Below are 25173 nucleotides of genomic sequence, written 5' to 3'. Positions count from 1 at the left end.
GAATCCTGTCCAGGAGTTTTTCAGTTCAGCAGACTGAAGAAAAACTGCCCACGCCTGGCAGCTCTGCCTGATGTGGAGCAAGGGCTTAGGGGCAAGTGAGCAATAGGGAAATTGGTTCTGCAGGTGAATCAAGGCTATCTGGAGAGCAAGGCTGCATGTGGTATTTTGACCCTGCCACAAAGTGGTAGGCCAGGATGGTTGAGCCCAGGAACTTTATTTAAAAGGAGTGATAAAAGTAATGCATCAAGATATGCTGGGGGCTGACTGGTTGGAAAGCAGCTCAGCAGAAAAGGCCCTGGGGGTCTTGGTGACCATGAGCCAGCAATGTGCCCTTGTAGCAAAGAAAAACCAGTGTCCAGGGCTGCACTAGGCACAGCATTGCCAGCAGGACAAGGGAACTGATCCTTTGTCTCTGCTCAGCGCTGGTGAAGTCACCTGAGAGTGCAGCAAAGGGACACCAAGGAAAAATTAAGGGACTGGAGCATCTGTCCTGTGAGAAAAGCTGGGAGAGATGGGACTGTTCAGTTTGGAGAAGAGAAGGCTCAGGGGGATCTTATCTATATATATATCTATATCTATAAGAGGTTCCCTCTGAACATCAGGAAACACAATTTTTTTTGTTACTTTGAGGGTGACTGAGCACTGTAAACAGTTGCCTAGAGAGGTAGTGGAGTCTTCATCCTTGGAGATATTCAGAAGTCATCTGGACACAGCCTTGGGCAATGGGTCTAGGTGGCCCTGCTTGAGCAGCAGGGTTGGATCAGACACCCTCCAGATGTCCCTGCCAACCTCAGCCCCTCTGTGTAGCCCACACCAGTGCAGCCTGCCCTGGCTGCCCCCCGCACTCACCCCTCTGCAGCAGAACCCTGCTTATCTCCGGATTAACTTCCCTGTCCCACAGCAGGCGGTCGTTGGCACAACCAGCTGAAGACACCTGCCAGTCAGGCACCCCCCAGAAGCGCCGTGGCTGCCGTGGAATGGCTCCCACCATCACGGTGTGCCTCCGAGCCTCTGCAACGTCCTCTCCAGCTCTTCAGTGTCCACAGGGGCTCTGGGGGGATGGAAAGTGGAAGATGCAGGGCTGCAGTGTTTCAGATGCTTTCCAGGAGTAGGGCAGGAGGGTACTGCCCCTCTGCGGGGTCACACAGCCAGGGAAGGCAGCTTTTAGTCTCAGCCTTTCCCAACCACCCAAACCAAAGGCCACATACATCTCAACCATCTCAGGCAGTGCTATCACCCCGACTGACACTTAAACCACAAGTACTTTAAGCTAAGCTGTGAACTCTCATACCTGGATTGTATTTTACATCCCCTTTGCATGCCTTCCTGTGTGAAACCCTGTGCATATGAACAGATTCCTCTTTCTTTCTGGTGACCATTTCATGCCTTGCTTTACAAGACACTGCAGCAACCCCTGGGCCTCCAGCTAGCTCCTGGTCTCATGTTCACCTCCTCCCCCTTCCACCCACAGCACAGGACACTTCAGGCCCTACAGATAAGGAGAAGAGCTTGGAATTGTTTTCTTCCAATAAGAGGTGACAGTCAGGAAAGGCAGAAACAAGGAGCCTGACAGCCCTGAGCCATGATGACCCCCCACCAGCTTTCCCCAGCACAAAGACAACAGTCCTTTCATGTGCACAGCACTCACCTGCTCAGATGTGCCCTTGATGCACAGCTGAGATTTGCAGATGCAACACAGCTCCCCTGCAGTCATAATCCACCGGCACTGCAGCTTTGATGCCTGAAAGAGGGCAGAGAGGAGAGTCAGCCCAGGCAGCAGCTCATATCACAACATCTTCAGAGTGGGCAGGAGCCCTAGGACACCTCCACCCTCAGCACCTCTGTGTAAGGGCAGCTCACGGCTTTGCCAGCCCAGGAACCTCCAGATGAAGGAGGAAAAGGTGCCTGCCCTCCCCACTTCCCTCCACATGCATCCCTCAAATGGGGGCTCGCTGCAGCAGCCATCCAGAGGGAAGTCACCATCTGGGCATCCCATGTTAGCAGCAAGCACTGCTCTGAAAGCTGGAAACAGCACGGCCAGGCAAATGAAGAAAAACCTCAAATGGATGTTCAGAGGCACCAACATTCAAGTGCAAACCCCCTCTGGCACCCTGGTCTGGCAAGTTCTGCATCCCACCATCTTGCAGGTGGGAAGGCAGCTTCAGCAGGTCACTCACTGTGCTCACTGCCTGACCTCACCTGCCCCAGGAAACAGGCTGTTCTTTCATTATGTTTCCAATAAGATTTGTAATTACAGGCTGCCAGGGCCAGTCCCTCAGACTCGGACAGCCCAAAAACCACTGTCAGCAGTAGTGGGGAAGGGCACTGACAGCAACCAGCCAGAGCAGGACTTGCTGAGATAAAATACACCAGCACCCAGGGAGCACTTGCAGTTGGGCAAATCAATGTTGCAGCATAATAAACCTCGGGTCCAAAACCTCAACAGAAGCTTTTTGCAAAGACCAGCTCCTCCTGCACCCCACATGAGGCCTGCACCAAAGCATGTAGGAAGGCAAGTAAATGCCCTCATTTGCTGGTGGATGCTGAGGTGGTAACATGCTGTGCTCTGCCTGCCTTGAAGGTTGCTGTTTCCCTCCTCCATCTCTGGGGGAGACTTTTACCGTGACTTGCGTGGCACAGTCAACCACTGGGAAGCAAAATCAGCAACCAACAGCAAGAATCATCGTGGTGCAGTGGGAGAAAGTGTGTGTCCCTGCCAGAACAAATACAGTTTCACCTGAATCCTTTCTTTCTCCTTCCCACGCCCCTCCGAAGTCACAGCCATTTGCTCCCCAGCAGCAGCTGCCTTTCAGGAGAATGGATCCATCAGGAGAGGCTGACCTGCTGACACCACAAACCCACCCCAGCAGAGACCTAGAACACAAGGGGGGCTGCACCATGTTTTGCCAGCCCAGATACTGTTACTTGAAGTATCGTGTTGGAAAATGCCAGAATTCCTCAGCCCACCCAAAAGTATCTTCAATTACACCCTGGGATCTTCTTGTACATCCCCCCGGAGGAGTGCCCATCAGCCTGGGATGGAGAGCAGCTGGAGCACAGCATTGCTTTGCACCCTCTTCAAGATGCAAGGCACCGTGACCAGGGGAGGTTCTCTTAGCTGTGTTTAGCTCTGCCTCCCAGGGCACTCCCAGCCAGCTCTCGGTAGGGCTCAGCCTCTGAGAGCACCCACTGGGGAGCCCACCGCCTCCCCACAGAGCAAGACAACAACACCAGGACCAGGGACTCCTGCATTCCAAGCAGGGACAACAAGGAGAAAGCACCTGATCATCTCTCCCTTTTCCTCCCCTTGAGCCAGGCATTGCCAGAGCCCCCCTTCTGGTCACACGGATGGGACAGAGCCAGGTCCAGGTCCAGCACAGGTACCATCCCCTGGATGCAGCACATGGGACTCCACATGCCCAAGCCAAGGGTTTGGCCCCCTCAAGCCCAAGTAATGCTGATTTTGCCAGTGTTTTAGCCTGTGCTGGTGGTCTGACTCTCAAATATGACTTAAAGGGCTTTGCCTCTTGAGGGAAGCCCAGCCAGAGCTCCTCCCACTCTCTGCCCTGCTCTTGCCAGGCTCCCAGGCTCCCTCAGTGCTCAGAAGACAGGAGGGGCCCTGTGCTTTCGCCAGGATCTCCCAGCACCTGGATCTGGAGCTATGCCAGGCACAGCTTTCCTCTATTCCTTTGCCTGGGGAAGGGCACCATGCTTCAACAGCCAAGAAACACCCAGTGCCAAAGCACCTGCAGGGAAGGAGTGTGTCCCAGGCACTGGGACAGAAACACTCTGTTCCTTGGGGACACCAAGCCACTAGATCCTGACACAGAATGACACAGAGAGGGTCATGAGACTTGGCTTACCTGCTGGTTCCATTCCTATTAGCACATCCAGGGGGAACCCAGGATTAACAGACCATGGTGTCAGCCTGGTGGCAACAGTGCAGGATGGTGGGTGAGGAAGGGTCCCTGTCTGGGCGATGCAGCAGCTGTACCACATGCCTGCAGCCTGCAAAAGGACTGTTGCTGTTTCAGCTGTACTGTGCCAGCTAGAAATGAGGTGGGATGGGTGCAGGGCAGCTCTGCCAGCCAGGGAGGTGTCTGTCATGGGGCAGGATCTGCAGAGCCCTTGGAAAGGGGAGCTTGGCAGGGCTGGCAGCTTAGCACTGGTGCAAGGAAGAAAGCCAGAGCTATGCCTGAAGGGGCCATGCTTGCCCAGTGGGGATCCATGTGGCTTCCCAGACCAGCACTGCCAGCCAGTCAAGGGGACACATGGCTAGTGGACAAGAGGTTTTGGCCTGGGCACTGCTGGCTGGGGCAGAGCACCATGCTCGGGGGCTGGCAGAGCCAAAAGGAGTCCTTCCACCATTTAGACCAGAAAAAAATCCCAAACCAAACCCTAATTGGCTTTTACTGCCTCCCTCTCTCCTGCTTCGTCTCCTGAGAAGTGGTAAGGAGACATTTGCAGCCTCGTTGGAGGTGAAGCAGGAACCACACAGCCAGGAAGTAGAAGGGCTGTCATTACAAGAGGGCATATAGTCATTCTAAGAATGCGCAGAGCACAAGGCAAGAGAAGAGGCAACGGAAACTGCTGGAAACAGACTGTCTGGAGGATAAATCACAGCTCCATTGGTCCTATCTGAACCCAGGGAGAAGGGAGGAAATCTAACCAGTGCAAGTGCAAACACAGGAGCTCCCTGGCACAGTCTAGAGCAGAGCTTGCAAAGTGCCAGCAGGCAGAAAGTTTCCGTCACAACCCTGAGGGATGGCACCACTAGCAGTAATGTTGCCACCAGAGAAGGGTTTCTGCACAGCATGACAGATCAGGCGTATCACCACCAGGAGAGAGACAGACTACCTCCAGCACTGTCCACAGGAGAGGTGGCAATCCTGGGGAGAAGCTGGCTAGAGAGATGCTAGAGGAGTAAACTGCGCCTGAAGGGAAAGATGACCAGTAGCCATGGCTCTGGCACTATCCTGGAGTTCAGGTTGGGGTTGAAGGAGCTCACACTTGGTGGAAACAAGGGGGAGGGACGAGGGGAGGGAGGGAGAGAAGATGCAGAGGGAGGGAGCATCCTTGTCCCACTGCAAGGGCAAGTGCTGCTCTTGGGGGTCCTCAGGAGGCCTCCTGCCATGCCAGATTTATGCAGCTGCAGAGCCTCACTCAGTGCTGGCCCCTGCTAGTAATGGAGGGGAAGCCCGAGCCCAGAGGGGAAGGATTGGGCAAGAGGCAGTGCCTGTGTTAGGAGTGCAAGCTCCTGGAAACCACCAGACACAGCTTCTACAGAGGCAGATCCGACACCTCCCTCTGCCCGCAGCACGGCGTTCGTGAGGTGCTGCTGCTGCCCTTCCTCCCTCCCATCCCGTAGGAGGGGGCACTGACGGGGGTGCAGAAGCCCCTGGGGACAGAGCAGCCCGCTCTGCAGGGCACTTTGCTGGGGGTCCAGGCTGCAGCAGGCTCCCGAGGGGCTGAGGTCTGCCCAGCAACATGCGACGCCTCCCCAGCCCCACACACAGGTGCCGCAGGGACTGAGCCCTTCTGCTCGGCTAAGTCAGGATAACACAATGAAACCTCTCCCGGGAGGTGGGGGAGCCGGAGCAGAGCTCCCAGCCCAGGGACTTACCCCTTCTCCCTCCGATGCCCCACGTCGTGGCATGGATCGCCTCTGCACACCTTGCCCAGGTGCCTCTCGTGCAGCCAGCGATGCTGACAATAGCCGCCAACTGGGAAGGGGGGCTCACAGGGTCTGCAGGCAGATCCCATTATGCGACGGCCACCTGTGTATAGCTTTCCCCCCACGTCCAACCTCTCCCCGCCAGCCTCCCCTCCATGCACGGCTGCCCCTCTTCCCAGGAAAGCACAGTCAAAGAATGAAAAGCAGCTTAAAATCCGGCAGGACAATCGGGCAGCTCTCCAAAGCCGGCAGCACCCCCTGCCCACCCAGCCCAGCAGGCTCAAACCTCAGCAATACAGCCCCACGGCTGCCCAGCTCCAGCGTTCGACCGGGAGCCCAGGAAACCTGCAGCAGGCAGGGCAGGGAAATCCCATGCAGCAGCCGCTTACAGGGAGGACAGCCCAGGTTGAGGACAGACCTTTGTCTCTGCCTGCCTGTCTCGCTCGCTCGCTGCCGGAGGAGGAAGAGGGGGGCGATGGGGGACAGCGAGCAAAGATAACACCCCTAGGAGGGATGTCACAGCCACGTTAATCACTTGGAATTCCAGCCAGCACAGACCCGGGCGCCGCAAATATGGGCAGCAAATGGAGATGCTCAAAGCTCTGAAATAATTGGATCCTTTCACAAGAGCCGAGCCCAGAATCCAGCACAGGAATTCAGTCCCTGCTAGAAGTCGAGAGATCAAATACACGGAGAGAGGCGCAGCACAAGCAATCCTCAGCCACCGCTGTATCCAGCTCCAGAGCTCCTGGCGCTGCTCTAATCTCAGGTGCCTTCCCAGCGGGAGCGAGGGAGCACCACAGCGGAGAGCACGAGTGCCCAGCAGAGCCCAGCTGAGGACCGGCCCTTTCCCATCCAACTTACTCTACTTGTGGCAAGGTGCAGAAGCGCTGCCAACGCGAAACAGGGTTTTGTGAAGAAGACTAGCGGCCTCGGAGCCTTGCTCGACCGGAGGAACAGTCCATGGGAAGGAGACTCCGAAGCTGCCGTCTGGCCTCCGCAGCCCTGCAGGGGAGATGCCTGGCCCGGCAGGCTTCCCAGCCCGCATCACATTCCCGGCGAGACGCGCACACGGCACATGTAGGCTCCTGCTCGGCGCCTCAACGGCAATGAAAAGGCACAGAGGCTTCTGCCAGAAAACAAAGAGGCAGCGGCAGAGCTGGGGGTGGGGAAAACTCTCCGCTGCCCAAGAGGATCCCTGCAGAGGCAGCAGGATGCTGCTGGGCTCCACCGCGGCTATTCAGCCCCGCGAGCCGGAGGTGGCACCCACTCGCCCGGCACAGGGAGTCCGGAGGGCAGGCAGCTCCCATTCCCCTCCCCGAGTAAGGGCCGAGTGGGAAGTGCTGGAGGACACAAGCCAGGCCCAGGACAACAGCTGTCCACAAGCAGCGAATTCCTCCGGGCTGGCTCTGCTTCATAAAAAGCTGCTTCCTTTCACCTTGGTGTAGCTGCCGTGCACCATCGTCCACAGGGGAAGGTGCAGCCGGCACCGCGCCTGCCAGCCTTGGGGAGCCCCAGGGTGCTGGCCTTGCAGCACCACAGTGGCCTCAGCTGTCACCCTGAGGCAACAAAGAAAGTACCTGCAGTGAAAGTGAGCCCCTGGCCACCAGGCACAGGGACATGTTGGCCAGCTCCCTTCCAGTCCTCTTGTCCCTCTCCAGGGGCGGTGGCCTGAGGGACAGGGACCCTGGCCACTGGGTGACCGTGCAGACTGGCTGCTTCAGGTCAGACCTTGATGCCAACTGCAAGCAATGGAAAATTTTCCACCACTGGTGATTACAAAGTCACATGCCTATGTCGCCAGTTACAGGATGGCTGTGAGAAGGCAAGTGGGTCTTGGCAAAGGGGCCACTTCTGCTCTGTGCTTGCATGACACCTGAGGTCTCTGGCCATGACCAGGGCACCAACATGCTGCCACGTCTCAAGTTCGATAAGGGTATTTGTCCAAGGGAGGCATCCCCCAGGTCCAAGCTGGACTAGGCCCTCACCATTCTAAGTAATGCACAAATGTTAGCAGTAATAGTCCTTTTTACTTGATCTCCCAAGAGGAGGAATAACATCCTGGGGTTGGTGTTATCAGAAGCCCTGCAAACCCTATTCCAACCTGTTTAACTCAATTCCAGTGGCAAGGCAACCACTTACAGTAACTCCCATCCTGTCAGCTCCCTGTCCTGGGCAGTGCACCATGGGAAGCCTGATCTACATGTGCAGCATGAACAGCCCAGCCCGTTCTCCAGCACCACTAGCTGGGTACAGAAATAGGAGCCTCTGACAGGGAGCTCTGGCAGTGGGGTGACGCTTTCTGAGCCAGGAGAAGACAGCACAGAAATCAGCAGGTGATGGGATCCCTTTTGCTCCCACCTCTGCTCTCACCTCTCTTCTCTCTCTGTTCACCACTGTATACAGCCCCAGGCATCCACAGCCCCCTCTTTGCTCCTTACCAAGCCAGCTCCTTCTGTACCCTGATGCCCTGTAGCCATCCACACTGCCTGAACCCAGATGCACACCACTTCACCTTCCCCACATCCTTCACGTGGCAGCTGGGTTCTGTATCCCCACAAGCGTGCTCTTCGTCATACCCACCCCAACCTCCACCACTCGCAGGTCCTGCCCTGTTTCCTCAACCCCCCAAGGGTTGTCCCCAGCTCCTTACCTGTGCTCTGTTGCCTCCTTATTGCTGCAGCTCACACCTCAACTTACCCCACTCTCCTCCCACCCCTGGTTTGCACACATCTGCAGCCCCACCAGCCCATGCCTCCTCACACACACTCCTCTGATGAGTCCCTGAGACCCACCTGAGAGAACCACGGCAGCATCACCTTTCCCTACCTCCCCAAATGGTCACTGGGCACCGCAGAGCAGAGGAGAAAGTCCCAGGGATGCTGAATTACTCTGATCAGCTCCGGACACAGGCGTCAAATCTACACGGCAGAGAGAGCAGGCCAAGTGTCTGCAGTGGGGAGGGCAGCAAGGGTTGTGCACACAGGATTTGCCTGGTGGGAACTGCCCATCCCCACTGCAGCCCCTCTTGCAATACACTTCCTTTTACTGTAAGAGCCCGTAAGAGCCCTGCAAGGGAGGTGCTTGAGCACAGGCACTCGGGCCTCCCTCTTGGTTACCAAGCTGCAGCCTGCAGATAAGGCTGCAGCAGCTGTGGGGACATTCAGCATCTTTTCCACTCCCCGTGCTAGATGTGTATGTGGCACAGGGGGAGGAGATACCACATGCAAACACACACACACGGCTGTGCACACCCACCCAACTCACCCTTATCCAGCAGCGATTTAGAAAAGCTCAGGTCTAGCCCAGGCCAGAGCAATGACATGGGCTGGACAGGCATTCGGGCCATAAAGGCGAGGCTTTATCCATCTTTGACTGTAAAGAGCTGGACACAACCAGGGCTACAGCAGGGAAGGAGGATTTGTGCTATGAATTCAATGTCCTGCTCCTTGTCACGGAAAAGGAAAGCCTTCCCTTAGGACTGCAGGTGAGAAACACCCTGCTGGAATTAGGAAAAGGGTGTCACAGTTTTCATCTGTAAACACTCATACTGTTGCCCGTAATGAAGTCAAACACATGAGAGAACAAGCCCCTTAGAAGGGAAACAAGGGGGTAGGAGGGACTGTCATGTCTGACTGCAGGCATATCCATACACAGGGCAGTGGGAGACCCAGTCTAGCTCCTATTACATCCTGTGAAACTGGCAAACCTCCTAGTCCTCACACACTGAACCACCCATGGGGTCCCACTGACAGCAGAGCTGTCTGCCCAGTGCACCTGCCGCCCCCTCCACAGGGGTTCCTGTAGGGCTGCCAGGGCTCTGAGCAATGCACATGGCCAGGGATGCCCTCTGGATGGAAGGGGAAATCCACCTGGCACCTGGGTGTTGCATGGAGATGGAGAGGAAGACAAAACTGGTTCAAACCAGGAAGAGGCTGGAGAGGATGTGCCCTTGGGGCTATCCGGCACGTGCAACCTGTAGGGACTGGGGCACTGGCATATCAGCATCCTCCATCTTCATGGAAGCAACAGTGAACAGGGACAGGCTCAAGAGGTAGCTGCATTCCCATACAACCCTTGTGTGCAGGGCACGAGCCCCCACATCAGTCTCTGCAAGAACCCTGGGCAAACTCTGCCTGCTGCCACTGTTGCACCCATGTCTTTTTCTGCTGCTTCTGTGGGAACACACAAAGCTCAGAGACCTCATAAACCAACCCAAGGACACTGGGTCCAAAACGCCTTCAACTCTGGTGGCAGCCATGCTGTTGAGGACACAGATGTCCCTCAAGACCTGACCCTGCTAGGCAGACAGAGCCTGTGAGGTACCTGAGAGCTCTCCAAGTGCTACCAGAAACCAGTTCATCTCCAGCCGGGCAGCACTTGTACCCGCAGCTGGGAACAGACCTCAGGGGCCTCTTGGCCCAGACCACCAGATCCTGCTGCTCTCAATACTCACGGGTGTTGTAACAGGGATAATCCAAATGATACCAGAATGTCCAGAGCATTACTGAGTAACAAGTGGACTGATGAGGAAGTGAGAGCCATCACAGCCCAGTGTCAATGAGCCTGAGGGAAAGGCTGAAAGGAGCAACTTGAGAAGGGATCTGGGGACTAACAAAGGTTCATGGCAATGTCCTAGACATTGAAAATCCATATAAAAGCATCTGGGGAGCCTGGACATCCACCCAGTCTCTGCCAGATGAGAGGGCAGACGTAGCTCCTGCTGCAGGCCAGCTTGACCCAGGCACCATGGCTACGAGCAGACCGCTTTGCTCTGGTTCATTACTCTTGCAGACAGGATGGGGCAAACACTGTAAACACCCTCTGAGCACTGACACACCAGACACAGGCTTCTGCAGTGTCAGAAGGGGTCAAAGCTTGGAGGTACAATAAATCGCAGAGTGAGACCGTTTCTGAACACAAGGCTGATAAGACTGCCAGCAGCCTTCTTGCAGAAGGACAGGATCAGGAAAAGAGTAACCGTGAGAATAAAAGGTTGGCAAAGAAACAGAAAACACTGGGAGCAAATAATTCTTTCCAGACAGTCCTTTGGGCTCATCTCATCCTCCATCTGCTGAGGATGGTCAGGCAGCTGGAACCTCTAAAAAGGCTACTGGTGATTTCCCTTCCAATCACCGCTGTCTCTGGGACAGGCATCATGGGGAAGATAAACCTGGAGCCCATCCAGCTGGAGGGCTGGGGGCCAGCATCCTCACCAGCCTTCCAACAACATCAGCACCCCCTACAGATCATGGCTCTGTGCTGCCAGCAGAGCAGGGAGAATGATTTACACTCTGTGCTTCACTGCCCACATGCTTTTTGTGCTCACCTGGGGAGGAAGTAATGCGGACCTTCAGAGAGATGGGTGCTCCAGCTAAGATAGGCTGGGACAAGTCAATGAGCTGAGCAATGCTGCTAAGGCACTGCCTCCATCTTCTGGCACAGTTAATACTGTGTGGATGAGACCAAGATAGGACAGAACAACACCCTGACTCCTCCATTTCCCTCCAAGCCAGTCAGTCCAATAGGCCATTGACATTGCCAAGCACTCCGAGAACTGCAGAACTGAGGAACAACAATGGTGGGAAGGGCCCTCAGAGGGTTTTGGTCCAATCCTGCTAACAGCAGGGTCAAGCTCAAGCAAATTGCTTGGGGTTTGCCCCTGGCAAGGGCTGAAAGTCACCGAATGCGTAGATTGCTTCCCTTCTCTGGGCCCTACTCCAGAGTCTAACTGCCTTGCAGGGAAATATTTTTCCTAATATCTAATTGGAATTTCCCTCATGTGCTATTACCTCTCATCCTGTCCCTGGGCACTTCCCGAGAGAACCCAGCTCCAGCTTCACTGCAAATCCACAGCTTCCAGCAGCAGTGAGAGCCCACCTTGCTGCCTCCCCTCTGCCTGGCTGCACTAGCCCATCACTTTCAACCTCTGCCCACGGCAGCACACAAGAAGCCAGAGCTCATCTCTGGAGACTGTTGGAGCCTGCTGGGTTCCCTCCTGCCAGGAGTGCCTCTAGGAAGGACAAGAGGTACCTGCACCTGCACACCTGGAGGATGCTGAAAAAAGAGTCTTGCCTCAACACTGAGATTAGTGGGGGCTGCTTTTGTTCAAGTATCTGATCCTTGCTCTTGCTGGTAGCAATACCAGTGCCTGCTGCAACACACCTAGGTGATCCTGAGACAGGAGCCCCAGTCAGCTGTTCCAAGAAGTCTGGCCCTAGACAGAGAGTGCTTTGGTTTTGCCCCTGTAGCACTGATACCAAGCCTGCCTCCCTGCGAGAGACCTCTCCTCAGGAGAGATGAGCAGGGCAATTAGGAGTCCAACGCTGCAGAGACCAGCTGGGCTAGATGGAAACACAACAGCCCAGAGCAGTCCCTTCCTTGAATGAGGGAAGTAGCCAACTGTGACCCCTGCAGTACTCTCAAGTGTCTGCAGCAGAGCCCAGATTACACAAGGGATTTTGGAGCCAACAACAAACCACGTCCTCAAATCTCCAGCACATCATCTGCATCCCAGCTCTCCCTCCATGCTGTGTTTACTCAATCCAGAGCTATCTGTTCATCATTCTCTGCTCCAGCAGATATTGCTCATTTACCATCCTGCACTTGCTCTCTCAGACAAGATGTGAAGGTTACTGGGCAGGATCTGACCAGTACAGAGACCTGCTCAGCTTGCCCAGAGCTGGCTGGACACCCCACAGCCTGCAAGGGGATGAAGATCCACCCCATGCCCTGGAGGCAGGGATACCTGGTTGCTGCACTTCTCTCTTGCAGTGCTTATCTCTGGTACCTCCTGGGTACTAAGGATGCCCCAAGCCTTTCCAGGATAGCAGCATACCCACAGCTGGAGATGTGGCCAGAGAATAGGTTTAGCATGTAGCTAAGATTCCAGCCTGTTCCCAAGCCACAGGCATTGCCTCCACCTGCTAAGCCCTGTGGCTTTCCCAGTTCTCCTTCGGCACCCTCACCCCACCTCCCAGGGACCTGGCATAAGCTGCCAGACCCTTGGGCTCTCTTAAAGCCCTGTCCTGGACAAGCACCTGCCTTCTGCTTCCTGCTGACTCATTCCCCAGTGATTCAACCCCTCCTGACTAACTCACCATTTCTGCCACAGGCCTGTTCATGCAAGGGGAGTGTTTGTGTATTTGTGTGTGTGTGTAACAATGGCACAGACTCTGCAAGGCAGCAAACTGGGCAGGAAGCCTGGCCTGGCCGTGCCAGAGCCCTCTCCTCCTGCAGCACCCAGTGGCAGGAGGGGTGGAGGTGACACTGCTGGCTCAAGTCCACTGTGGGGAAACAGGGCAGAGAGGCAGGCTGGGAGTGCTGTCCTGTGCCAGCACTGAGATAAGGAGTGACTGGGGGAGGGCTTTTTCCAGGCTCTGAGGCTGTCTGCCAGCGAACCCACTCCTTTTATCAGCCCTCCAGCAGCCTGACCCCCAACGCTGGCTGTGGGAGGGTTACCCGGTACTGCTGCAGCTCAGATCCACAGGTGAGACATCTGCCAGCCAACCTGCCTTTGGGTACAGCCAAACATGCCCCCCCAGGCTGTGCCTCTTCCCAGTTTTACTTTCAAGGGTGGAGAGTCTCACAGGAGCCACAAAAGGACTTCTTCTGAGTATGGCTATGGTCAGCTGGCATCAGCTAATGCCAGTGGGCATGCAGGGCCCACAGGCTTGGCCAGTTCCTGAGTCTGGACAGTAGGAACCATGCACATGATCTATGCACACACGTCTGCAGGCTGCTCCTCTGACTGGCAATTCCCTAATGCTCAGGGTTGAGGCTCAAAAAGGCTTTACCTCATATTCTTTCCCTTCTCTTTTCCACAGCATCACCCCTTCCGAGTGCTCCCCAGCTAACCTCAGTCTCCTTCTCAGAGAGGATCAGAGCAGATACAGGTGATAGGAGGGAGATGGCACTGTGCAGCTGTGTCAAGCCCAGCGAGAGCTCCCAGCAGGCAGAGTGAGCAGCTCTGCACACCCACCTGTCAAGGAGCACCGGAGAGCTTTGGTGTGGGCAGAAGATGCTGGTCTGTGCAGCACACCTGGTCACAGGCCTGCACCTCTGCCTGTTGTAGCTGGAGGATCCATTTTCCATTGACTATAGGAGAAAATCGCTGGGATTATACAGGCTCTTCTCTCCTCTTTTCCTCTCCCCATCCCCCAGGTCAAAGTCACGCTGGTACCTCTCACCCAGGAGTGCTTGGCGAGCTGAAGCATTTTGACACACAGCAAGGTTACTCAGGACAAGCCTTGCTGTTGCTGCAAGAGGACAAGTCGGTCAAGCATCATGTCTCCAGCAGGGTCACACAGCCCCAGCCAGGAGAGAAGGCTCTGACACCCTGGAATGAAGGCCAGAGTAAACCATTCTTTGGCCAGGGAGCAACAGACAATAATTTGGGCTGGGATGTCACATATTAATAGGCATAAAGAACAATTCTCTGCCAAAGCTCAGAACTGCATGCCAGAATTGCTGCTTTTCTCTGGATTTTTAAATTTTTGATCCTTGCCATGCCTGTGCAGAGCCTTTTCTTCCTTCTCAGGGCAAAGAAATCTAAGGTTTTGTCCCATAAAGTTCTGTAGGCTCCAAGAGCTTCCCCTGCACGCCCCTTCTCTTGTCAAGATGATCCAGTTCTTGGAGTTCATGACATTGATGCTTCTGCTGAAATGGTTCCTGGTTTCAAGAACAGGTCAGCTACCAAGGTGGGCACAGTTATGGTTTCTGAGAGCTCCAAACCAAGAGTTCCCTTTCTGGGTTCTCTTTCTTAGGACACTGTGTGGTCCCACAGTTCTGGCTTTCTGGTGCTGAAAAAGTAGAGCAGCCTCCCAGCCGTTAACTTAGCTGGTAGCTGCAGAGACCCTTGTGAGGTATTCCCTGGAACCAGCTGTCATGTCTGAGGCAGAGCCCAACAAAGCATCAGTCCTTTGCTCCAAAATTCACATTCAAGGTCATCTGATCCAACACAAAGATCAGAAGTGGAATTCCTTTAAATGAAAGATCAGATGGGGGGAGCATGCCTGTGCCAGGGGACAAAGCTGAATGGCAAAGTGCCTGCTAACCCAGCCTGACAGTTTTAAGGACTAAGCCACCTTTTGGGCAGTGACACAAATCCAGGTTTGCTAAAATTGGAAAACACACTGTGTGGCTCACAGCTGGCGCTCACCCCTCCTGCAAGCTGGAAACCCTTGTTGTCTCAGCAGCCTTTAACACCCCTCAGCAAGGGGATGCTCCTGCAGTCGGTCCTCCATACATATACTGGGTGGATTGGATGGCTGGCTCATGCCACCTGAAGCTCGAGATGGAAACTATCCCTATTCTCTTTTTACCTTGTTGTGAGAAGGGAAACAGAGGTTTGTGCCATCCATCCATACCCAAGCTCCTTATGCTGGACCCTCTGCTGCTCTGCCCCATGGGGCATCCAGAGCAGACAACATTAAGCAGATGGGCTAGGAAAGCAGTGAGAATTGGGCTTTCCTGCCTGACTACACATGAAAAAATCCAGTTTTAGCTTGGGTAGGCATGCACCAGGGACTGTCTCCTATTCTGCATTTTAGAAAGACCCTCCCTTGCAGGCACTGACTTTTACCTTTTGCTGCCTTCACCAGCCCAGAGCAGGCTGGAGAAGCCCAAGTGCTGGTACACCAGTGATACTGCAAATTCAGGCACCATGTGTGGGGGCAGCTGCAAATGCAATAGGGGGAAGGGGGCAGAACAAAACCAAACCACTCAAAAATACCAAGGCAGGTCTCCAGCCTTGTGTTCAATAATAATTTTTCTCAGGATACAGTTCCAGTTTTCACCTAGTTTTAAAGCTCTCCACAAAGTTGCCCTCACTGACTTTCACAAATTCTTTTCTCTGCCCCAGTTCCAGCAGGGACCTCGATCTGTGCTGCCTCCCAGCAAAAGGGTCTCCATGACCTTTGTAATTCAACACACTGGGAAAGGCTCAATCCATTCCCTCTATTCCTAGCCCAGCACAGACCTTAAAAGCCCTCTTTGTTCCTGTTACAAACCCTATCCCACAACCATGGCTTAACCCTTAGGGCACTGCCTCAAATGAAGAGAGTTTCACAGAAGCAAGGCAGTTCCAGGCATCGCATGGATGGGAAGCTGGACCCACCCTCCACTTACAAAAGAGCTGTATAACAATCTGCTGGTGGCTTGCAGGATGCATAAGATACACAAAACAGGGTGGGAGGGATGTCTGGCCATGCTCATCATCATTACAAACTACTGTGCCCCACACTGATGCAGCGACATGGGCAGGGGTCAGGCTCACAACTCTTCACAGTTTTGCTTTACCTTCCCTCAGTTCAGCAGGTTTATTACAAAACATGCTCCATGCATGCAGATCTGGGGCTACAACGAAGTAATAGGGATAAGGAAGGAAGCAGCTGGGACCAGGCACCCCGGTTTATCACTCTCGCAAGGACTCCTCTGCTCCTGCCTCCAGGTAGAGCCATTGCTCCATGAGCAGGAGCAAAGGAGAGACAGCAAGGGATGCCATGCCATTACCTACACAGCCTGCACGCTGATTCTTGCCTTGTCTGAGATAAGCTCAGACCCACATCCTAATCAGCAGTCCACAGTCACACACTGGAGGAAGCAGTGCCATAGGACTGTGAGCAATTATACACCCTGCACAAGGAAATGCAGAGGGGATGGAAGGTACAGCCAGCTCTCCCTTCCTGGCATGATCCCTGGCATGGGAGAAGGCAGTATTGAGCAAGGGCTGCTTTGCAGCACCCAAAAATGCCAGCTTTTCAGCTGGCACAGAGCTGCCCAGCAACGCTCTGAAACACCAGCTCCATGGCAGACAGAGCAGCCTTGTACCACTGCACCCCAAGACAGCAGCTCTGCAGACAGGATGGGGTAGGGCCACCTTGCAGCACCCAGAAATGCCATTTCTTACCAGCTGCTGTAACTTCCCCTCTGCCCCTTTCCGGTCCTGCTCCACCCTGCTCCTTCTCCTCAGGCCACATGGAAACTGAGTCACAGCTGTCCCTGGCCCTAGGAAGGGTGGGCAGCCCCCAGCCCCTGGCACAGCGTGGGCAGTAGGGCAAGACCTCTGAGAACCCCAGTGATGGATGGGAAGAGTTAAAGGTACCCATGTGTCCTACATTGAGCAGCTCTCTGAATTGCTAGCCTCCTCTGTTCCCACACCTCTTGAAGCAGAAGTTGGCCCCAATCTGCTGCTGGCCATATGGACTGCACCCAGCTCTGCTGGGCTACATCTGGCCCCACAAACTTACCCATGTGCTCTCTGTCACCAGAGGGGACCAGGACATTCAGGGCTCTGCACCAGATGCACATAACTTAGCAGTGCCCAGAAAAAAAAAATTAAAGAGCCAGATAGAGCACTGTAAACCAGAGGAGTGCCCTAGGTCCCAAAAGGCTGGCAGGGGATGTTTCCTTGAGAGCAGGTCGGGGCATTTTTTACTTTGAAAGATTCATGTGTTTGAGTACAGACTTGATTCTCTAGTCCAGCTCTAGGAGATGAGAAGTTTACAGGTACTGATTTCAGGCTCTCTGTTTTCACCACACACCTACAGAAACCCTTTTTGAGGACCTGCTTACCAGTTAAGCTTCCCAGGATCAGGTCTACAGCAGTGTTCACCCACCACGGAATCCTTTAAAATCCCTGCCTGGTGCGGTTAACAAGCCACCACCCATCTATCTGCCTTGTAGACAGAGAAGCTAAAGATTTGTTCATTCAGGCTCTGGGTCAGACATCTCACAAATGTTATTAAAGTTATGGTTTCTTTACTGTGTTTCTCGAGATTGCAGTGAGGTTAAGAGCCCAGCATTGTCCAGTTCAGCTGGGCCATGGAATGGGAAAGCAGAACTTAAGCTGCAAAAAATGCACAGCTATTAAGCACTGCTCATCTGCAAATCTCCTGGCATCTTTTCCCAGGCTCCTATCTTCTTGGTTGCCTTGCTCCACCTTCCTGGGGACTCTGTGAAAACTGACCCTTTCACCCCTCTCCAGGGATGTGTGTTAAGGTGGTATTTGCTGCTGTTGTCATGCAAAGCATAACGTTATTGCAATACCCTTGCCCCAGCTCTATCTCCCAGGACAACATAATAGTAGAGGAAATTCATTATCCCCTATCACTTTATGGCACTATCTTTTCATTTCTCTGTTAACACACATCAGAGACGTATCGAGTTTCAGGCAGGCTCACTCCAAAGGAAATTCTCTCTCTTTCCTTACAGGGATTTGCACAAGCAATACCATTTCTTTTCAGTACCAGAAAAAGCCCAAAGCAAACCACCACCACCAAAAAGTAATTTCAAACAAAACCCCAAACCAAAAACCACTCCAAAAATAGCACTGAGGTTGACTTAAGGACAGAATTCGACTTTTCTTTCCAGACCACCACTTTGGTCAGACCTTTCCCAGGCTCTGGAGGGTGGCATTTTCACTGCTGCTTAAAGAGGTTCATCAGCAACGTCTGGAGTCCTGTAGTGAGGAAGCTTTAATGGTGAGATGCCTTTTCCTTCCCCAAAGCACCCAGCACACAAACACAGGCATTTCCTGGTAAACTGTTCCTCCTTGCTTCCAGCCTCTGCTACAGGGGTGGCCTCTGATAGCAGCCTTCCTCCGGAAACACCACTGCGTTTTGCTCAGTTACTCTAACAGTGTAATATTGTAGGGAAACAGAATTAAACAGAGCTGAAATCTATAATAAATCATTCCTACTGGGCTGCCAGGGAGATAGCTGCACAGGAGAAAGAGAGGAACTGCAATTCTGTTTCCACAACAAATCTAAGCCATGAAACAGCTCTTTGGTTACAGGGAACAGGCACAGCAGCAAGAGGAGCACTTTTAGGTTGGCAGAGTGATGCCACTGTTTTTTCTGTTCTCTCTCTCCAGATTTATTACATGGCCAGGACAGATCATAGCAAATACCTTAAGATCCCAGACTGTCAGCCTAGAGGAGAGGCTGGCAGACTGGACTCAGACAAAAAGCCTGAGAATATTCCAGTTTCTCAAAAACTGCTCATATTTTTAGCTGTTGCTGCTGTTAGAAGATGAATTGAAAGCAAAGCTCAGACTTGCTACTTGATGCCATAACTGCTTCATTTTGCTGGCAGCTGAAGCAGAGAGGATCTTGAGAATTACCCCCTTTGTCCACTGCTGGCCCAGCTATGCTAATCTCATCAGCAATGCAAACGCTGGTATAGAAAGGCATTGCTGAGTGGCAGTGCTAACCTGATCCTGCTGGTGCTGTGCTCGCTCTGCACAGCTCCAGCAGTGCTGACTGGCAGCAAAAAAAACCTGGTGCACAGCACCCAGGCAATTTTCTCCAGGTCTGAGCTGAGCACAGAGGTGGCTCTTGCAAACGACTCCTTATGCATCTTCCAGACAGGGTAATCTGTACAGCACTGCTCAACTCAGCTATCTTCTCACAATTTTGAGAATGAAGGTAGAAACACCCACCAAGTCAAAGTTTCCTCTCGGTCTCAATGATTTATCATCTTTCTGCTGAAATCCCCACCAGTCTTCCTGCAGCAGCATCTGCATTCAGTTGCTCCTCATGTCCCACAGACACCAGCCAATTTTTAAGAGTGATGTAGCTCAGGACGGTGTCCCCACCTCAGTAGATATGCATGTCCTGGACTTGCCTTAGGCAATGGAAGCAGCACGTAACCCACACAGTACTTTCCAAACTTCAACACCACTGCTCAGCCAGGAGAAAATCTCTCTTGGCTGCCTCTCCCTAAATGCTTATTCCAGCACTGACTGCCTTAACTCCTCCCCAAATCGGGAGCAGAGTATGTGACCCCGTCGCCTTTGGGCTTTTCTCATGCTTTGTGCTGTGCTTAATAATGTGCAGTATGAGCAGGCAAGACAGAAAAGGAGGGAGCAGCACTTCAAAGATGACACGGTTGTAACTCATGGGGTCACAGCGCCCCAGAGACTTAGCCCCGGGCTGGGATCTTGGCGTGCAAGGTGCTGTACAAACAGCAAAAGAGAAAACACCCTCTTCCCTAGAAAGTGGCAATTCCCACCCCAACACACACACATAACCCAGAGCCTCATTTGCTGGGCTCTGCATCACTCCATGATATTTTCTAGCACATCTTGGGGCCTCAGTCCAGAGGAAAGATGAGAAACCACAGGCTGTGAAAGTAGGCTCAGAGGGAACTATAGTTTGGCTCAGGGGATTCTGACCATGCTCTGACATCTTCTGCACCCATAGCACAGTCTAACGCCAACTCTCACACCGAGTGCTGAAGGTCACATACATAGAAAGCCGCGCTCGAGCTGCTGACCCAAAATGTCCTTCAGTGTCAGGTACCAGTGTCCCAGCTTCCTCTGTGGGAAGGAAGCTACAGCTGCAAGCTGTTTCCATCTAGAAAGGGAAGGAGGTTGCTGGAAGTGAGAGGGAGGAAGCACACTGTTGTATGCTGCAGGTGGCTTTCCAGAGCCTCCATGTCCCAGCTTCCACCTCCTTGTTTGCTCTCCCTTGGCAACACTAGGGTCTGGAGTCCAGGGGACATTTTTCAAACAAGTCTTGCCTATTTGGGAGTTTTAAGATGACTGGAACTGTAGCACTTGACAGCAGTAGGCAGTTACAGCAACCCTAACTCAGAGAAGGACACTGTGGCAGATTGGAAACGGTGAAATGGTTTTCTAGGGAATTTCTGATGCCTTGTACTAGTTCAGAGTTGGATGGAAGGGTCACAGTTCAGGCAAGTATCGTGACATTTGTGAGTGCAGGGCCATTTGGGTAGCTCACAGACAGGCATCCTTTCCTGTCCATTTTTGCTTGAATGTCCTAGTCCCAGACAAACTCTGGCCACCTCATGGCAAGCCCAGACATCTGACCCCAGAGCATTCTCTGAGAGCATTGTTCTCCTCTGGCTCTGGGCTGGGTGCAGAGCTGTGGGCAGGGTGTTGTAGCTCACTGTGAGCAGTGACCTTTGAGAGGTGTAACGAGAGAGGTTTACAGCTCACACAGACATCCACGTTGGCACAGGCAGGTTGTGCTTGCTGCCAGCAGGTCCCTTCCCCTGGCTCACATCCAGGCCTTAAGGTATATCATGGATGACAGGTCAGGTCTCAGTCACACTCACACTATTGCCAGGCTGGAGATTTGCTTCCTGAGCCATTCTCTCTGTGCAGTGAGCATACAATGTTCCCAGCTCCCTTCAGCAACAGGAGCCAGCTCTCTACCAGTATCTGGGTCTATGCAAAGGTAGCTTCAAAAATGTTTAACCTCTCCTTCACCTGCCCCAGAGAATGGTCTCAGACCATATCAGAAGGCACATGAGAGAGTCTGCTCTCCCTCAGAGTACAGATACCCTGGTGTAAGGCAAACTGGCTTTGTGAGGTGGACAGCACGGTACAGCACCAGGCATCCTGGGAAAGTGAAGGCATGACTGGAGCCACTTCCACTGATTAAATGAGGATAAGCAAGGGCAGCAGAATGACTCACTTTCCTCCATGGTACAGTGAGAGGGCTCAAGAGACTGGCTTTTTTCTGGCTGGGCCTGCTCTGCAACTCAAGGCTTCAAACAGAACAGGTGTGTAAACAGGAGCTGCCTGCCCATACCCCAGTGAGGGGTGAAAGAGGGAAGAAGATGGACAAAAGACCCCTGGCTACCCACCCTGAGGCTGCTGCCTGAGGGGAATGACTCAGGATGACAGACTGTCAGGCAGGAGCCCAGCGGTGCCAAGCCCATGTCACAGCTGGGACGGGGCTGCATTGAGGGCTATGGCAGCTTGCACATTTGCTCTGGCTGCTCTTCTGCCATGCCAGCGGTGGCAAGTTGCCATAGCAATACCCTCCAGCATTCCCTCTTGTCCCACTCATCTCTGTTCCCCCAAGCCTTGCTGTCTTCTCCCTGCTGCCCCACAAATAAAACGTGCGGCACAACACCCAAAATTTAAACATGCTCCTAAAGGGCTGTTCATCACCCCAAGGAAGGAAAGGGGGCAGAAGTGGAAGCCCACTCCCAAAAAACATCATCCCCACCCACTTCATAGGCGAGGAGCCTACTCTGGACTCAGGTGCATCACATCTCACCTTGCCCAGTCTCAAGGTGCAACAGAGGCTGCCAGACTTGGAGAATAGAGGCCCCTCTAGCTGCACCCCTTGTCATGCTATGGCAGGCAAGGATACTTAACATCCTCACCTGTCCCACAGTGCCTGTTCCATGGTGGTGACATGCACCACCTGCCCAGCCCAGCCCAACATTGCTGCCGACAGGTCAGAAAGCTCCATGAGCTCTTTCTACATTGTGGCAGTGGCAGGTTTGATGGGAATGGTGGTCCCAGATTCTTCTTGCTGTATCCTGGCTGGTACCTCCTAAGGCTCTGATCTTCAGCTCCAGCCAGTTTCCACTTCAGGCAGGTCTGCTCTGCTGTACCAAACTCACTGTGGCTTGAATCAGAGACAGGATCCTGCTTTGTTTCCTGTCCTAGAAACTCTCCTCCACTGCTGTGATATGCCACTAAACAGTTACCCAACCCAGGGGGTAAGCAGAGCTCCTCTGCTTTCATCTCTCCCACACAAGATGCAAGGGGAAGACAAAGGGCCCTGTTGAACAACACTCGGGGTGTGACACCTGCCAATATCTTTAAACAAATGAATTTAATGACTTCCTAGGCAAGAAAAAACCCAATTTTTAAAAGCTCTGCTCCCCTCCCCATTCTGCCCTTTCCCAGATCTAGTAGGGCCCACCACAACCAGTTACATCACTTGAGGGTTATAGCAGAAGCTAGCAAAGCCTCGGTCCTGATCCAGGATGAGTCATGGAGCACTGGAGGCCATGCAACTTCCTTCTGATACTATCAAACATGTCTTGCACAGCTAAAAGTAAAGATGGGCCAAAACTGCAGAGCCACATCTTGCTCCAACATGAAACTTTGCAATGCTCAGTGATGCTGAAAAATCACCTGAGCAGGTGGAAACCAAAAAGTGCAGAGAGGCCAAAAGTCTTGGGTGTACTAAGAAGGGAGAGGCTGGGAGGCCTCACCCTGTGCTGTGCTGGGCTGGGAGATGACAGTGCCAGAGGGCAAGGAGCCATCCAGCCATACATATAGGGCCAGAGCCAGGCTCTCATCCCATTCCGCTGTGAGCTTTGGAGTATATCCACATCGAGAGGTTTCATGGAAGACTGTTTTCTGCAACGCGTGCTCCCATCCAATACAACTGGAATCAGCTGCTGTGAACAGGAAAGATGCTGCATTTTTGCCAGAAAAAGGTTGGAAAGCTGCAGCCTGCTTCCCACTAGGCAACACATGGGCACCCGCAAAGCGAGGTCTAAAGGGTATTTCAAGCTAATGCTAAAAAAAGGGGGCACAGATACATCTGATATGGCTGAGACATTTTAGGTGAGTGAGGAATTAGAAGTTCTTCCTAAGCCCTGGGACACTATGCCCCAGCAAAACCTTCTCACATGAGGATACGGGAGTCTCACATAGCTCTTAGCAGGGAGCTGCAGGATCACACACAAATAGGAGCTCAGAGGGACATCAGCAATGTTCAGAAACCTAAAATAGCCTCAGCAGATGATCCTCTGCTCCATTCTTGGGAGCAGCAAGAACCGAACAAGGATCCAGCTGTCCCAACACTCCCATGAACAGGGTCTTTGAATGCCCAAATTACTTGCAACAGAGATGGTAGGGCAAAAGGGGGATTCCAGTCCAACACTCACAAGGAACCCAGAGCCCCACCTCTGAAGGAGGGGTAGCATTTTCTTGTGATTTTCAGTGGAAAGATGATCTACTCCTAAATCAGTTGGTCAGACCAAGGGGCAATGGCAGCCCACATATACAAAAGAGCAGGCTGAAGGATGTTAGGCTGACTGCTTTCTGTTGAAGATATAACCTCCACTTTGTCCAGACTTTGATTTTCCCAGCAAAGCATTCCATCCCATTCCCAAGAGAGGCACTGTGAGTCTGTCCAAGGGTCTACAAGCTTTAATGGCTTCCAGATTACTGCCAGCTGCACTAAATTAAACTAACACCATTAATCCAGCCCAAATATAAATTCACTGATATCACCTGGGGCAGGCAATATACAAATCAGAGAAGAGGTTCGTGCCATGGGCAAGTAATAGGAGAAGCTGCTGCTCTACACACATATGGGAGATTTGCTGCCCATGAAGATATCAAGCTAGCTGGTCAACAAGGGTGAGTGGGAGAGGGTGGTGCACCACTGAACAGGCTGCTCAGAGAAGCTGTGGATGCACCATCCCTGCAAGTGTTCAAGGCCAGGTTGGATGGGGCCCTGAGCAACCTGGTCTATAGGAAAGTGCCTCTGCCCATGGTGGGGGGTTCGAATGCAATGAACTTTAAATGTTCCTTCCAACCTAAGCCTTTCTGTGATTCTGTGGTGAGCCCTTTGTTAAAATGCCCCTTGTTAAAAGGCAGGGGAACCCTGACAGGATGCTGCGAACTTGGTGGACTGGGATCTTCAAGCAGCTCCAGCAGAACTGAGTGCAAACCTTTTCTCTGGTCTTTGCCATATAACATGTCTCTTTTTCATCACGATGAGAGATATAAAGTCCTCTCGTCATGGAGCAGGTATCAGTTACTGCCACAACCCAGCTGGATAAAGGGTCAGTCGCTGCATTGTGTGATCAGGAATCTGCAGCACAGAGCACTGACATGAGCGAAGGATTTCTTCCTTCCTTCCTTTCAGCTTCACAGGTAAATCTATCCCTGCCTCACTCGCTGTGGGTACCACTTCAGCATCAGGCTGAAGGGTGAGATGGCCTCAGGCCCAGTTTCCAGCTGTCTCTGGACAGGCCCCAACTTCCCTGGCAGACACTTTGGAGGAAGAGCAGCAGAGCCTGGGCAGCCAAGCATCCTAAACTACTGCTTCCCCATATAGTCTCTCCCAGCCAAATCACACCTCAGCTCTAGGGCAAGGTGCCTGCCCTGTTGGAGGCACAGTGCTGATGAGGATTCCCTTCCAGGTGAGAGCACGCCGTGGAGGTGGGGCAAGCACTGCTGGACCCTAGGCAGGCACAAAGCACCCACAGACAGGGCAGGAAGCCCACAGCCATCCCACTATGCTTCAGGTTGGTTACCTCAGAGCAGGTAACGTTTCTTGCCAGTGGCAACACAAAGACCACTGGTCCTCTTGAAACCCTTCAGTGTCACTCTAAGCCTCATACACCAAGGCCAAGCTACAGAATCCTGGGAAAATGCAGGCAGAGCTCAACTGCTTCTAATAGAGAGCACAATTACGTCTGCCACAAGCTCTGGGTGAAGTCTCAGCTGGGTTCAGGTGAAGGACAGCAGAGAACAGCAGTTGGAAAATGCTCCCATTCAATCCTGCTGGCATGCAGAAGGACGAGTGCAGCAAACAGCACGGACTGCCAGTGCCCAAGGGTTTAGAACACACCACCCTTGAGCTCCTGACAACTGTGTGCAGGGTTAAACAGTCTTAGCAGCACTGGTTACACACATCCAGGTTCCCTTTGCCACACTGGCAGTCAGGTGGGAGGCAGCAGTACCCAGCAAGCCTTGGCTGTGTGGG

General features: G+C 53.2%; 1 protein-coding gene across 5 annotated transcripts in view; it reads right to left on the bottom strand.

The window, feature by feature from the left end:
• Nucleotides 1-25173, bottom strand: part of ATOSB (atos homolog B) — a 38702-nt gene that overhangs the window by 7935 nt on the left and 5594 nt on the right. For 2 of the 5 annotated variants that reach the window (XM_051804616.1, XM_051804617.1), the window contains exons 3-4: nucleotides 1649-1741; nucleotides 850-1051 (exon numbers count right to left, since the gene is read on the bottom strand). The gene's annotated coding sequence lies outside the window, so the exon portion shown is untranslated. Of the gene's footprint in view, nucleotides 1-849; nucleotides 1052-1648; nucleotides 1742-2737; nucleotides 3176-3863; nucleotides 4851-6538; nucleotides 8596-25173 lie in introns of those variants that run through there. The other 3 variants (XM_051804619.1, XM_051804618.1, XM_051804620.1) reach the window with 3 other exon arrangements.

The sequence above is a fragment of the Manacus candei genome, unplaced genomic scaffold (genome assembly GCF_025592945.1).
Source record: "Manacus candei isolate 608988 ecotype Guabito, Panama unplaced genomic scaffold, ASM2559294v1 h1tg000061l, whole genome shotgun sequence".
Classification (NCBI taxonomy): domain Eukaryota; kingdom Metazoa; phylum Chordata; class Aves; order Passeriformes; family Pipridae; genus Manacus; species Manacus candei.
Note: the sequence above shows the minus strand (reverse complement) of the source record. Positions and strands in the feature narration are given on the sequence as shown.